Below are 12,280 nucleotides of genomic sequence, written 5' to 3'. Positions count from 1 at the left end.
TGCACCACCAGCTCCACCAGCATCATCTGCCCCACCAGCACCACCTGCACCGCCAGCACCGCCTGCTCCACCAGCCTCTCCCTCTGTCGAGGAACTGACGAGGGAGGTAGATACCCTCCGTGCTCAGGTAACCGAGCTCGAGGACAAGGTATCCCACATGATGGACATCCTTTACCCATTGTCACCATAGAGCTTTTGTATTAGGTTTCCTTATGTAATCCCGTTTGTAGTTTCATGCTTTTCTAATGTATTGTATGAACCTTATGCGAATGTATGCAACTTTTAATTAATGAATGGAACTTTGGGTTGTTTAATTTTTGTACGATGTTCCATTTATGTTATTGTATGATGATTTTGTGGTATCTGAACTATTTGTGTTACTTAGTTAGCATGTGTTGTGTTGATCCCATGTTGGTTACCATATACCGTATTATTATTTATTGAATACTGGATTTTGACTTGAGTCAAAATTTTTGTTTAGAACATCAATGGCCAATGGAAGATCAACGCCCACAGCAGCACATATCGAAGAAATGATCATTGAACGAGTAGCCGCAGCTTTAGCGGAAATGAACCCCCAAGGCCCACCAGTTAACCAGCCCATTCGTAATGGGTGTACTTATAAGGAATTCCAAAGCTGCAAGCCCCACAACTTTAGTGGTACTGAGGGGCCAGTTGGTCTCACTAGGTGGTTTGAGAAATTAGAATCTGTGTTCCGTGTAAGCAACTGATCAGAGATGAACAAAACCAAGTATGCCTCATGTATGCTGTCGGACGGCGCCCTAACCTGGTGGAACACACTTGCTCAAGCTAAGGGTATTGATGAGGCGTATGCTACCCCGTAGGAGGAATTTAAGGGGGCCATGATTGAAGAGTATTACCCCAGGACAGAGATACAGAAGATGGAAACTGAGTTTTGGGGACTGAAAGTGGTAGGAAACGATCTTGATGGTTACAACCGTAGGTATCTAGAATTAGCTCTGATGTGTCCCACGATGGTCACCCCCGAATTTAAGCGAATGGAACGGTATTTCTGGGGACTCCCCAAGTCCATTCAAGAAAATGTCACCTCTTCAAAACTAGCTGACGACCCGGAAGCTATGCGCATGGTGCATACCTTGATGAACTAAATCACTGGCCAAGAACCAGAAAAGGCTAAATCCGAATCGGGTAGTAGTGAGAAGCGTAAGTGGGACAACAACAAGGGGAGAGTCTGTGATCAAAACCTGGCAAAGAGACATGAAGGTTTCAAGGGAAACAACCCCAACCCGAACACTAGCTCGAACTCCAACTACAAGGGTAGTCTGCCGCAGTGCAAGAGATGCTACAAGCATCACACCGGGTACTGCAATGTGGTCTGTGAAAAATGTAAAAGGACTGGGCATATTGGCAAGGACTGCAAGATCACCACCCTGAATGTGAAGACAAACCCTACTGGACCGAGAAAGTGCTATGAATGCGAACAGATGGGTCACTTCAGAAATGAGTGTCCCAACAAGCGAAAGGACGGCGGACCACCGTGTGGTAGGGCTTTCAACGTAAATGCAAGGGATGCCCGTGAGAACCCCGACTTGGTCACAGGTATATTCACTATCAATAATCTATTAGCTTCTGTCCTGTTTGATACTGGTGCCGATAGAGGTTATTTATGTAGACACTTTTGCTCTAAGATAAATTGGTCGTTAGTTCCTTTAAAGGAGAGTATGCTTGTAGAGGTAGCCAATGGAAAACTTGAGAAAGTTGACCAAATTAGCTGAGGAGCTATTATCAACATAGCTGGTGTGGATTTCGAGATTGACTTGATATCCATTAAGTTGGGAAGCTTTGATGTTATTATCGATATGAACTGGTTGACCAAGATAAGGGCCGACATTATCTGTGGAGATAAAGCTCTTCGTATACCACACGGAGATGGTGAGCCACTGATTATTTACGGAGAGAGATGTAGCTCGAAACTGAATCTCATTAGTTGCATGAAAGCGCAAAAGATCATGAAGAAAGGACGTCTTGCTATTCTAGCACATGTGAAAACATTAGAAACTGAGGAGAAGAGTGTAGGTGATGTACGAATTGCGAACAAATTTTCCGATGTATTTCCGGAAGAATTGCCTGGATTACCGCCACCGAGAGCAGTAGAGTTTCAGATCAATTTAGTGCCAGGAGCTGCACATGTAGCTCGCGCACCTTATCGACTCGCACCTTCTGAAATGTAAGAGTTGCAGAGCCAATTACAAGAATTGCTAGACCGTGAATTTATCCATCCAAGTTTCTCACCTTGGGGCGCACCTGTTTTATTTTGTAAAACCCTAATAATAATTGTACATCAGTGTAATTATGGTACATGAAGTGTGGGTGACTTTGTATATTAAAACAGAGGTCAGAGAGCGATCTGGGCTGGGTGCGCTCAGCGCACACATAGGGGTGCGCCTGGCGCACTCCTCACTGTAACCGGGTTCTGCTTATTTTAATTAGATATTTTGATGGGCTTTTTGGTAATTTCAGTTGTAGACGAGTTTGAGGCCAGTAGGTCAGATCTTGGGGTGTCATTCAATCCATTTCCAACAACCTCATCCTATCCACTTCAATTTTAGAGTGAGAGAGTGAGATTCTTGTGTGAGAAAGCTCAAGCAAAGGAAAAAGGAGCTAGTTTTGAGTCTTAGCTTGAGTTATAAAGTTGTTCATCTCCTCTCTAGCTACGTTTTGGTTGTAGTGGTACGTTCTAACTTTAATTTCCTTACTTTGATTTTGTGTAAGGGTTAGGGTTTGGGTAAATGGTGAACATAAAACCCATGTTTGGCGATTTTGGGTGTTCTTGGGTAAGATTGAGTTATGTAGACTCAATAGTAACTAACCTAGGGTTTTAAAGTATTAATTGGGTTGTATGAACATAAATTGGTTAGCAATTACTAGCACACCTAAATGTTTAGTAAATGGGTGTTAGGAGGGTTTGTGGAAGACCCGAAATGGGTGTGTTGACATTAAAGTGATTAAATGAGTAATTGTTGACCTAGTTGGGCAAGATGGGTGTGAAATGTCATAAGTTTGTGTAAGATGGTGTTGTTAGACCTTAATCACTAGATTTTAGTGATTGATGATGGGTCTTGACCTTAAATGACGGTTTTGGTAAATGGGGCATTTAATGCAATTAAGTCATTGAATGCATATGTATAAATTGTTGGCATTTAGTCCAACTAGTTTATGTGTTAATGGAGTACTTATTATATTAGGTACTTTGCCTTGAAGCTTGCGGAGTTATAAAATCGTCACCAAATTGTTAAGGTGAGTGTAGAAATTATACATGTATGTATATGGTGTATTTATTTGTATGCTATGGTATGACCCACGGAGCTGGGAGTGTCGTAGTATGTGTGAGTGTACTATGATGTGAACCACGGAGCCGGTAGCATAATGGTGCACGTGTTAAGATGTGAACCACGGAGCCGGTAGCATCAAAGTGTGAACCACGGAGCCGGTAGCACCGAAGTGTAAACCACGGAGCCGGTAGCACTATAAAAGAGTATGACTCGAATGCGTAGTGACGTGAACCACGGAGCTGGTAGTGTCATAGCATTACGTATGGTGTGAACCACGGAGCCGGTAGCACCATGACATGTGTATGGTTAACCATATAGCTTGTGTATGTGTTGTTGTATAGCATAAGATATTATTATGGTGAATATGCTATTGATTATGCTAGTTGCGGTGTTTGGAGGTTATTAGCTTATACTCGGAGTTTGTATGCTAATTGTTATTACTAGCGAGTATTACGGTGTATGTAAATGTATGTAAGTAGGTATATTATATATGTATATGTATAATTATTGCATTCACTAAGCTTTGCTTACCCTCTCATTGTTTATCTTTTTATAGGCTCCGGCGTTGACAAGGGTAAGGGCATTCGATTGGATTAGAGATCCCGTTTGTTGTTTAGGGGACGCTTTTGGGATGTGATAGCTTTTGAAGTTTGACCGAGACTTGGGTAGTTTAACCCCAAACACCATGCTCATAGTGTCGTTTGGAAATTAAACTAATGTGGTCGAAACTCATGATTTGTACGAAACTCGTAAAACGCCCGATGTGGGACCCGTTTTGTAAAACTCATTTTATGTTTGAATTGTATGAGTTTTTCATATTTGAACATGTTGTGAAAAGCGTTTCGTCTAATTATGTCGGGAAGTGGGAGATCTTTATTTGAAAAATTGCAAAACCGGACAGAACTGAATTGGGGTCTGTGCGCGCCGCGCACCCTGTGGTGGTGCACGTGGCGCACTCCACTGTTAAAAAAAAATTTTCTTTCGTGCGTTCGGATGGTTACTGGTTTGGGTTGTTACAAGTGGTATCAGTGCATGGTCTAAGGGATTTAGGTGACTTGAGATAGGTGCCTAGACTTAGACTTAATTGTGTATGCGCGTTATGCGGGACTTGTAGGAGACGGGTCGGACCGGGCGTTGGTTAAGTGCTTAGGTTTATGTGAACTAACCTTGCGCTAATTGTTTTGTGTTGTGTTTAGCAATCATCAAGCGAGATAGACGTTGTACTAGCAAGTTAATTCGACGTGCTCGCGTAACAATGATTAGCTACCATTGTTACGGGTTCAAATCGTGTCAAACAAGCGATGTACGATGATTGTTGAGCAATATGGGGTAGTGTGGTGTATATGTATATACATATGTGTTAAGTCCTTTCGTTTCGTTGTTTAATTTTTTCCGTTTTATAGAATAAAGATGAGAAATGGACACGACACCAATGACGGAAGTACGAGTGAGGACGTTGAGTTCACGGCCAAAGTTGAGGCCATCTTTAAACGTCAAAAAGCGGAGTTTCTCGAAGATGTTAAGAAGATGTTCCTAGACACGATTGACGAGCAACTAGTCAATGTGGTAAAGGAGCAAGTTAAGGCCGTTCTTCTAGAGGATAATGTGGGGAGACGGGACTTCTTCTATAAGAATTTCAAGGACCCTCAACCTCCCACCTTCGATGGTGAATGGGGCCCACTTAAGAGTGCCCGTTGGATATCCGATATGGAGGGGGCTTTTCGTACAGGTGAATGCCCTCTCGATAAAAAGACGAGATATGGTTGTAGCATGTTAAGAGGTGATGCTAAATTGTGGTGGGACACGAAAATCCAACTTTATGGCAAAGAACAATGCATGGAATTCACTTGGGATGAATTTAAGAAGGAGTTTTTCGATGAATACCGAACTTCGGTCGATCTTACAAGGCTTAAGGACGAGTTACGTTCCTTGAGGCAAGGGTCGATGGATTTGAACACTCTCAAATCCGTTTTCTTGTCAAAGACCCAATTTTGCCCGGAGTATGTCGGGAATGATAAAATATTGAAAGAAGATTTTTACCGAATCTTGAACGATAACTATCAAGAAAAGATTAGTGTAAATGTGGTAAAAATCTTTGATGAATTGTTCAACATGGCAAAGGGTTTTGAGGCGCTCGTTTTGAGAAAGAGTGGTTTTACTTTCGGCAAAAGAAAGTTTGAGGGTTCGAGCCATTCGAACTTTTCAAACAAGAATAGCAAGAAGGGCTCCGAAAGCATTGGTAGTGTGAAGAAGGGTTCGTCTGGGGGCTTTGGACCCAAATGTTATAATTGTGGACGACAAGGACACATGGCTCGTGATTGTACAAATGCATCATCTACACCCGAGCTCACTTGTTATAATTGTGGTAAAGAAGGGCATAAGAGGCTGGAATGTCCCGATTTGAATAATGATCATGTTAAGAAGTTAGAGAAGGCGGCGGGTACGGCTAGGGGTCGCAATTACTTGATGACCAATGAGGAAGCCAATCAATCTAACGAAGTTGTTTCAGGTACTTTCATGGTTAATTCTAATCCGGCAAGGATACTCTTTGATAGTGGTGCAAACTTGCCATTTGTGCCACCAAAATTTGTGCCTAAACTTAATAAACCATTAGCTAAGTTAAGTCATCCGATAGAAGTTGAAATAGTGGATGGCAAGACGGTGCTAGTGGTTGATGTGTGTAAAAATTGTAATGTTGTGTTTGGGGCCGAAAGTTTTAAAATCGATCTCATTCCGATGACTTTGGGTGATTTTGATATCGTTGTTGGTATGGATTGGCTCGATCATAATAGAGCCGATATTGCATGCCATGATAAGTTTATTCTGGTAAAGACCCCAAGTGGGGGAGAGTTAATTATTCACGGTGATAAACGAAGAAGACTTGTGCCGATATGCACTTTTGCACGGGCACGTCGTTTCCTTGTTAGTGGTGGCATGGCTTTTCTTGCCCATGTTGTTGATACTCGAGATGAGCCACCATCCATTCGTGAAATTCTGGTGGTGAATGAATTTGAAAACATTTTTTCGGATGAGTTACCGGGTGTTCCGGCGGAAAGACAAGTTGAATTTCGCATTGAGTTGGTTCCGGGGGGCTACCCCCATTGCTAAAACTCCTTATCGTTTAGCACCAACGGAAATGCAAGAGTTGTTAAATTAAACCCAAGAGTTGCTTGAAAAGGGTTTCATTCGACCGAGTGCTTCGCCATGGGGCGCTCCGGTTTTATTCGTGAAGAAGAAGGATGGTAGTATGCGGATGTGCATCGATTATCGAGAGTTGAACAAAGTGATGATCAAGAATCGTTATCCATTGCCTAGGATTGACGATTTGTTTGACCAACTCCAAGGTACAACGTATTTCTCTAAAATCGACGTACGGTCCGGCTATCACCAAATGCGGGTCCGTGAGGAAGATATTGAGAAAACGGCTTTTCGAACGCGCTATGAGCATTTTGAGTTTGTAGTTATGCCTTTTAGTCTTACGAATGCACCGACGGTATTCATGGATCTTATGAACCGAGTGTGCCAACCTATGTTGGACAAGTCGGTAATTGTGTTCATTGACGACATACTTGTCTATTCGAAGAGTATGAAGGAACATGAACATCATTTGCGGTGCGTGTTAAAGACGTTGCGGAAGGAGAAGTTGTATGCTAGATTCTCCAAATGTGAATTTTGGCTAAGGGAAGTTCAATTCCTTGGCCATATTGTGAACGAAAATGGTATTCAAGTAGATCCGGGGAAGATAGAGACGGTAAAGAGTTGGGGACGACCGACTACACCTACGGAAATCCGAAGTTTTCTCGGATTGGCCGGTTATTATCGTCGGTTTATCCAAGACTTTTCCAAGATTGCTTCTCCATTGACGAAGTTAACGAGAAAGAATGCGAGATTTAATTGGGAGAATGAGCAAGAAATTGCTTTTCAATTGTTAAAAGAGAAGTTGTGTCAAGCTCCGGTGCTAGTTTTGCCGGAAGGGGTGGAAGACATGACGGTCTATTGTGATGCTTCTTTAAATGGGCTCGGTTGTGTTCTAATACAAAGGGGTAAAGTCATCGCTTATGCCTCTCGACAATTAAAGGAACACGAAACGAGATATCTGACTCATGATCTTGAGTTGGCGGCGGTTGTTCATGCGATGAAAATTTGGCGCCATTACTTGTATGGTGTCAAGTGTACGATTTATTCGGATCACAAGAGTTTGAAAAATCTTTTTGATCAAAGAGATTTGAATTATCGTCAACGTAGATGGATGGATGTGGTGAAAGACTACGATTGTGAAATACTTTATCATCTGGGTAAGGCGAATGTGGTCGCGGATGCATTAAGTCGAAAGAGTCAACATCTGGCGATACGAGTAGGATCGTTACGTATGATTATTACTAACGATTTTCTTGAAAAACTTGGTGTGATGAAAATTGAAGCTTACGTTCACAACAAGCATGCGGAACGAATTGTGGGGAAATCGGAATTCATTACTATGGGTTCGCGTGGTTTGTTGTCTTTTCAAGGAAGAGTGTGGGTGCCTAAGATGGGGGATTATCGACGAGTGTTACTTGATGAAGCACATAAGTCAAAGTATTCCGTTCATCCGGGATCGACGAAAATGTATCTCGATTTGAGAAAGGATTATTGGTGGCCAGGCATGAAACGTGATGTTGTTAAGTATGTTGAGTAATGTGTCACGTGTTTCCAAGTTAAAGCCGAACACCAAAATCCGTATGGTAAGTTACAACCGTTAGAAATCCCGAAGTGGAAATGGGAGCACATTACCATGGATTTCATCACAAAGTTACCTAAAACGGAGAGAACCCAATTCGATTCGATTTGGGTGATAGTTGATCGATTGACGAAGAGTGCCTTGTTTCTTCCCATTCGGGAAGCGATATCATCGGAGACTTTGGCTAAGTTGTTTATCAAGGAGGTGATAGCGAGACACGGGGTTCCTATATCTATTATTTTAGATCGGGATACCCGTTTCACATCTCGATTTTGGGAAAAGTTTCACGAAGATATGGGTACACAATTGAAGTTGAGCACGGCGTATCATCCTCAAACGGAAGGTTAAACCGAACGTACGAATCAAACATTGGAGGATATGTTACGAGCGTGTATTATTGATTTCAGTGGTAGTTGGGATGAGCACTTACCTTTAGTGGAATTCTCGTACAATAATAGTTATCATACTAGTATCGGGATGCCACCTTACGAGATGCTTTATGGACGGAGGTGCCGAACTCCAATTTGTTGGGGTGAAGTTGGTCAAAAATAAATTAGGAGTACCGATTTGGTCTTAGAAATGAATAGTAAGATTGATATGATTCGGGATCATTTGAAAAAGGCACAAGATAGACAAAAGTCGTATGCCGACAAGCGTAGACGAATGATCAAATTTCAAGAAGGTGACATGGTGATGCTTAAGGTTTCGCCATGGAAAGGTATTATTCGGTTTCGAAAACGGGGAAAGTTAGCTCCTCGGTTTATTGGTCCTTTTAAAATTTTAGCTCATGTTGGTGAAGTCACGTATCGTTTGGAATTACCCGAAGAGCTTGCGGGGATCCATAATACATTTCATGTTTCCCATCTCCGTAAGTGTCTCGCGGATGATTCATCATGGGTGCCGTTAGACGAGATTGAACTAAACAATAAGTTAGAATATATTGAGGAGCTGATTGCCATACTCGATGAGAAGGTCAAACGATTGAAAAATAAAGAAGTGAGAACTTATAAAGTTCAATGGCGTCGTAGTATTAGTTCCGAGTTTACTTGGGAGCCCGAAGAGTTTGTGTTAGTGTATCTTCCCTCTTGTCATGCGGCTTGGATCGCGAGGACGCGCTCCGATTCAAGTGGGGGAGAGTTGTAAGACCCTAATAATAATTGTACAGCAGTGTAATTATGGTACATGATGAAATGTCCCGTTCTTATTGATTAAAAACGTTCCATATTAATTGATTTCGTTGCGAGGTTTTGACCTCTATATGAGACGTTTTTTTCTTCTTCAAAGACTGCATTCATTTTTAAAACAAACCATAACCTTTATTTCATAAATAAAGGTTTAAAAAGCTTTACGTAGATTATCAAATAATGATAATCTAAAATATCCTGTTTACACACGACCATTACATAATGGTTTACAATACAAGTATGTTACATCGAAATCAGTTTCTTGAATGCAGTTTTTACACAATATCATACAAACATGGACTCCAAATCTTGTCCTTATTTTAGTATGCAACAGCGGAAGCCCTTAGTATTCACCTGAGAATAAACATGCTTTAAACGTCAACAAAAATGTTGGTGAGTTATAGGTTTAACCTATATATATCAAATCGTAACAATAGACCACAAGATTTCATATTTCAATACACATCCCATACATAGAGATAAAAATCATTCATATGGTGAACACCTGGTAACCGACATTAACAAGATGCATATATAAGAATATCCCCATCATTCCGGGACACCCTTCGGATATGATATAAATTTCGAAGTACTAAAGCATCCGGTACTTTGGATGGGGTTTGTTAGGCCCAATAGATCTATCTTTAGGATTCGCGTCAATTAGGGTGTCTGTTCCCTAATTCTTAGATTACCAGACTTAATAAAAAGGGGCTTATTCGATTTCGATAATTCAACCATAGAATGTAGTTTCACGTACTTGTGTCTATTTTGTAAATCATTTATAAAACCTGCATGTATTCTCATCCCAAAAATATTAGATTTTAAAAGTGGGACTATAACTCACTTTCACAGATTTTTTACTTCGTCGGGAAGTAAGACTTGGCCACTGGTCGATTCACGAACCTATAACAAATATGTACATATATATCAAAGTATATTCAAAATATATTTACAACACTTTTAATACATTTTGATGTTTTAAGTTTATTAAGTCAGCTGTCCTCGTTAGTAACCTACAACTAGTTGTCCAACGTTAGAATAGATTTATTACTAACTTTCACGTAGGTAAAATGAGTAGTTTTTATCAATCTTGTTTTACTCGACATTTCTTCATTTCTAATCCGTTTTGAGTTATTCCAGTGGCCACAGTTTCGTATTGAACTTAACTTTATGAATCTAAATATAAAAAGTATAAGTTTATAGTCAGAAATACAAGTTACAAGTCGTTTTTGAAAGAGGTAGTCATTTCCGTCAAAAGAACGACATCTTGATGACCATTTTGAAAAACATACTTTCACTTTGAGTTTAACCATGATTTTTGGATATAGTTTCATGTTCATAAGAAAAATCATTTTTCCAGAAGTATAGCTTTTAAATCAAAGTTCTTCTTAGCTTTTAATTATCCCAACCAAAACAGCCCCCGGTTTTACTACGACGGCGTATATCCAGTTTTATGGTGTTTATCGTGTTTTCAGGTTTTAAATCATTAAGTTAGCATATCATATAGATATAGAACATGTGTTTAGTTGATTTTAAAAGTCTAGTTAGGAGGATTAACTTTATTTGCGAACAAGTTTAGAATTAACTAAACTATGTTCTAGTTATTACAAGTTTATAACGTTGAATAAGACAGCTTTTTATGTATGAATCGAATGATGTTATGAACATCATTACTACCTAAAGTTCCTTGGATAAACCTACTGGAAATGAGAAAAATAGATCTAGCTTCAAAGAATCCTTGGATGGCTTGAAAGTTCTTGAAGCAGAATCATGACACGAAAACAATTTCAAGTAAGATTTCCACTCGAAATAAGATTGTTATAGTTATAGAAATTTATTAAAGTTTGAATATGATTATTACCTTGTATTAGAAAGATAACCTACTGTAAGTAACAAAGGTTTTTTGATCTTGGATGATTACTTGGAATGGATTTAGAAAACTTGGAAGTAAACTTGCAATCTTGGAAGTATTCTTGATTTTATGAAACGAGAACTTTTGGAATTTATGAAGAACACTTAGAACTTGAAGATAGAACTTGAGAGAGATCAATTAGATGAAGAAAATTGAAGAATTAAAGTGTTTGTAGGTGTTTTTGGTCGTTGGTGTATGGATTAGATATAAAGGATATGTAATTTTATTTTCATGTAAATAAGTCATGAATGATTACTCATATTTTTGTAATTTTATGAGATATTTCATGCTAGTTGCCAAATGATGGTTCCCACATGTGTTAGGTGACTCACATGGGCTGCTAAGAGCTGATCATTGGAGTGTATATACCAATAGTACATACATCTAAAAGCTGTGTATTGTACGAGTACGAATACGGGTGCATACGAGTAGATTTGTTGATGAAACTGAACGAGGATGTAATTGTAAGCATTTTTGTTAAGTAGAAGTATTTTGATAAGTGTCTTGAAGTCTTTCAAAAGTGTATGAATACATATTAAAACACTACATGTATATACATTTTAACTGAGTCGTTAAGTCATCGTTAGTCGTTACATGTAAATGTTGTTTTGAAACCTTTAGGTTAACGATCTTGTTAAATGTTGTTAACCCAATGTTTATAATATCAAATGAGATTTTAAATTATTATATTATCATGATAATATGATGTATGAATATCTCTTAATATGATATATATACATTAAATGTCGTTACAACGATAATCGTTACATATATGTCTCGTTTCAAAATCAATAAGTTAGTAGTCTTGCTTTTACATATGTAGTTCATTGTTAATATACTTAATGATATGTTTACTTATCATAATATCATGTTAACTATATATATATCCATATATATGTCATCATATAGTTTTTACAAGTTTTAACGTTCGTGAATCACTGGTCAACTTGGGTGGTCAATTGTCTATATGAAACCTATTTCAATTAATCAAGTCTTAACAAGTTTGATTGCTTAACATGTTGGAAACACTTAATCATGTAAATAACAATTTCATTTAATATATATATATATATATATATATATATATATATAAGCATGGAAAAGTTCGGGTCACTACACATGAAGTGTGGGTGACTTTGTATATTAAAACAGA

Source organism: Rutidosis leptorrhynchoides, chromosome 3 (genome assembly GCF_046630445.1).
Source record: "Rutidosis leptorrhynchoides isolate AG116_Rl617_1_P2 chromosome 3, CSIRO_AGI_Rlap_v1, whole genome shotgun sequence".
NCBI lineage: Eukaryota > Viridiplantae > Streptophyta > Magnoliopsida > Asterales > Asteraceae > Rutidosis > Rutidosis leptorrhynchoides.
This window is presented reverse-complemented; position numbering follows the sequence as displayed.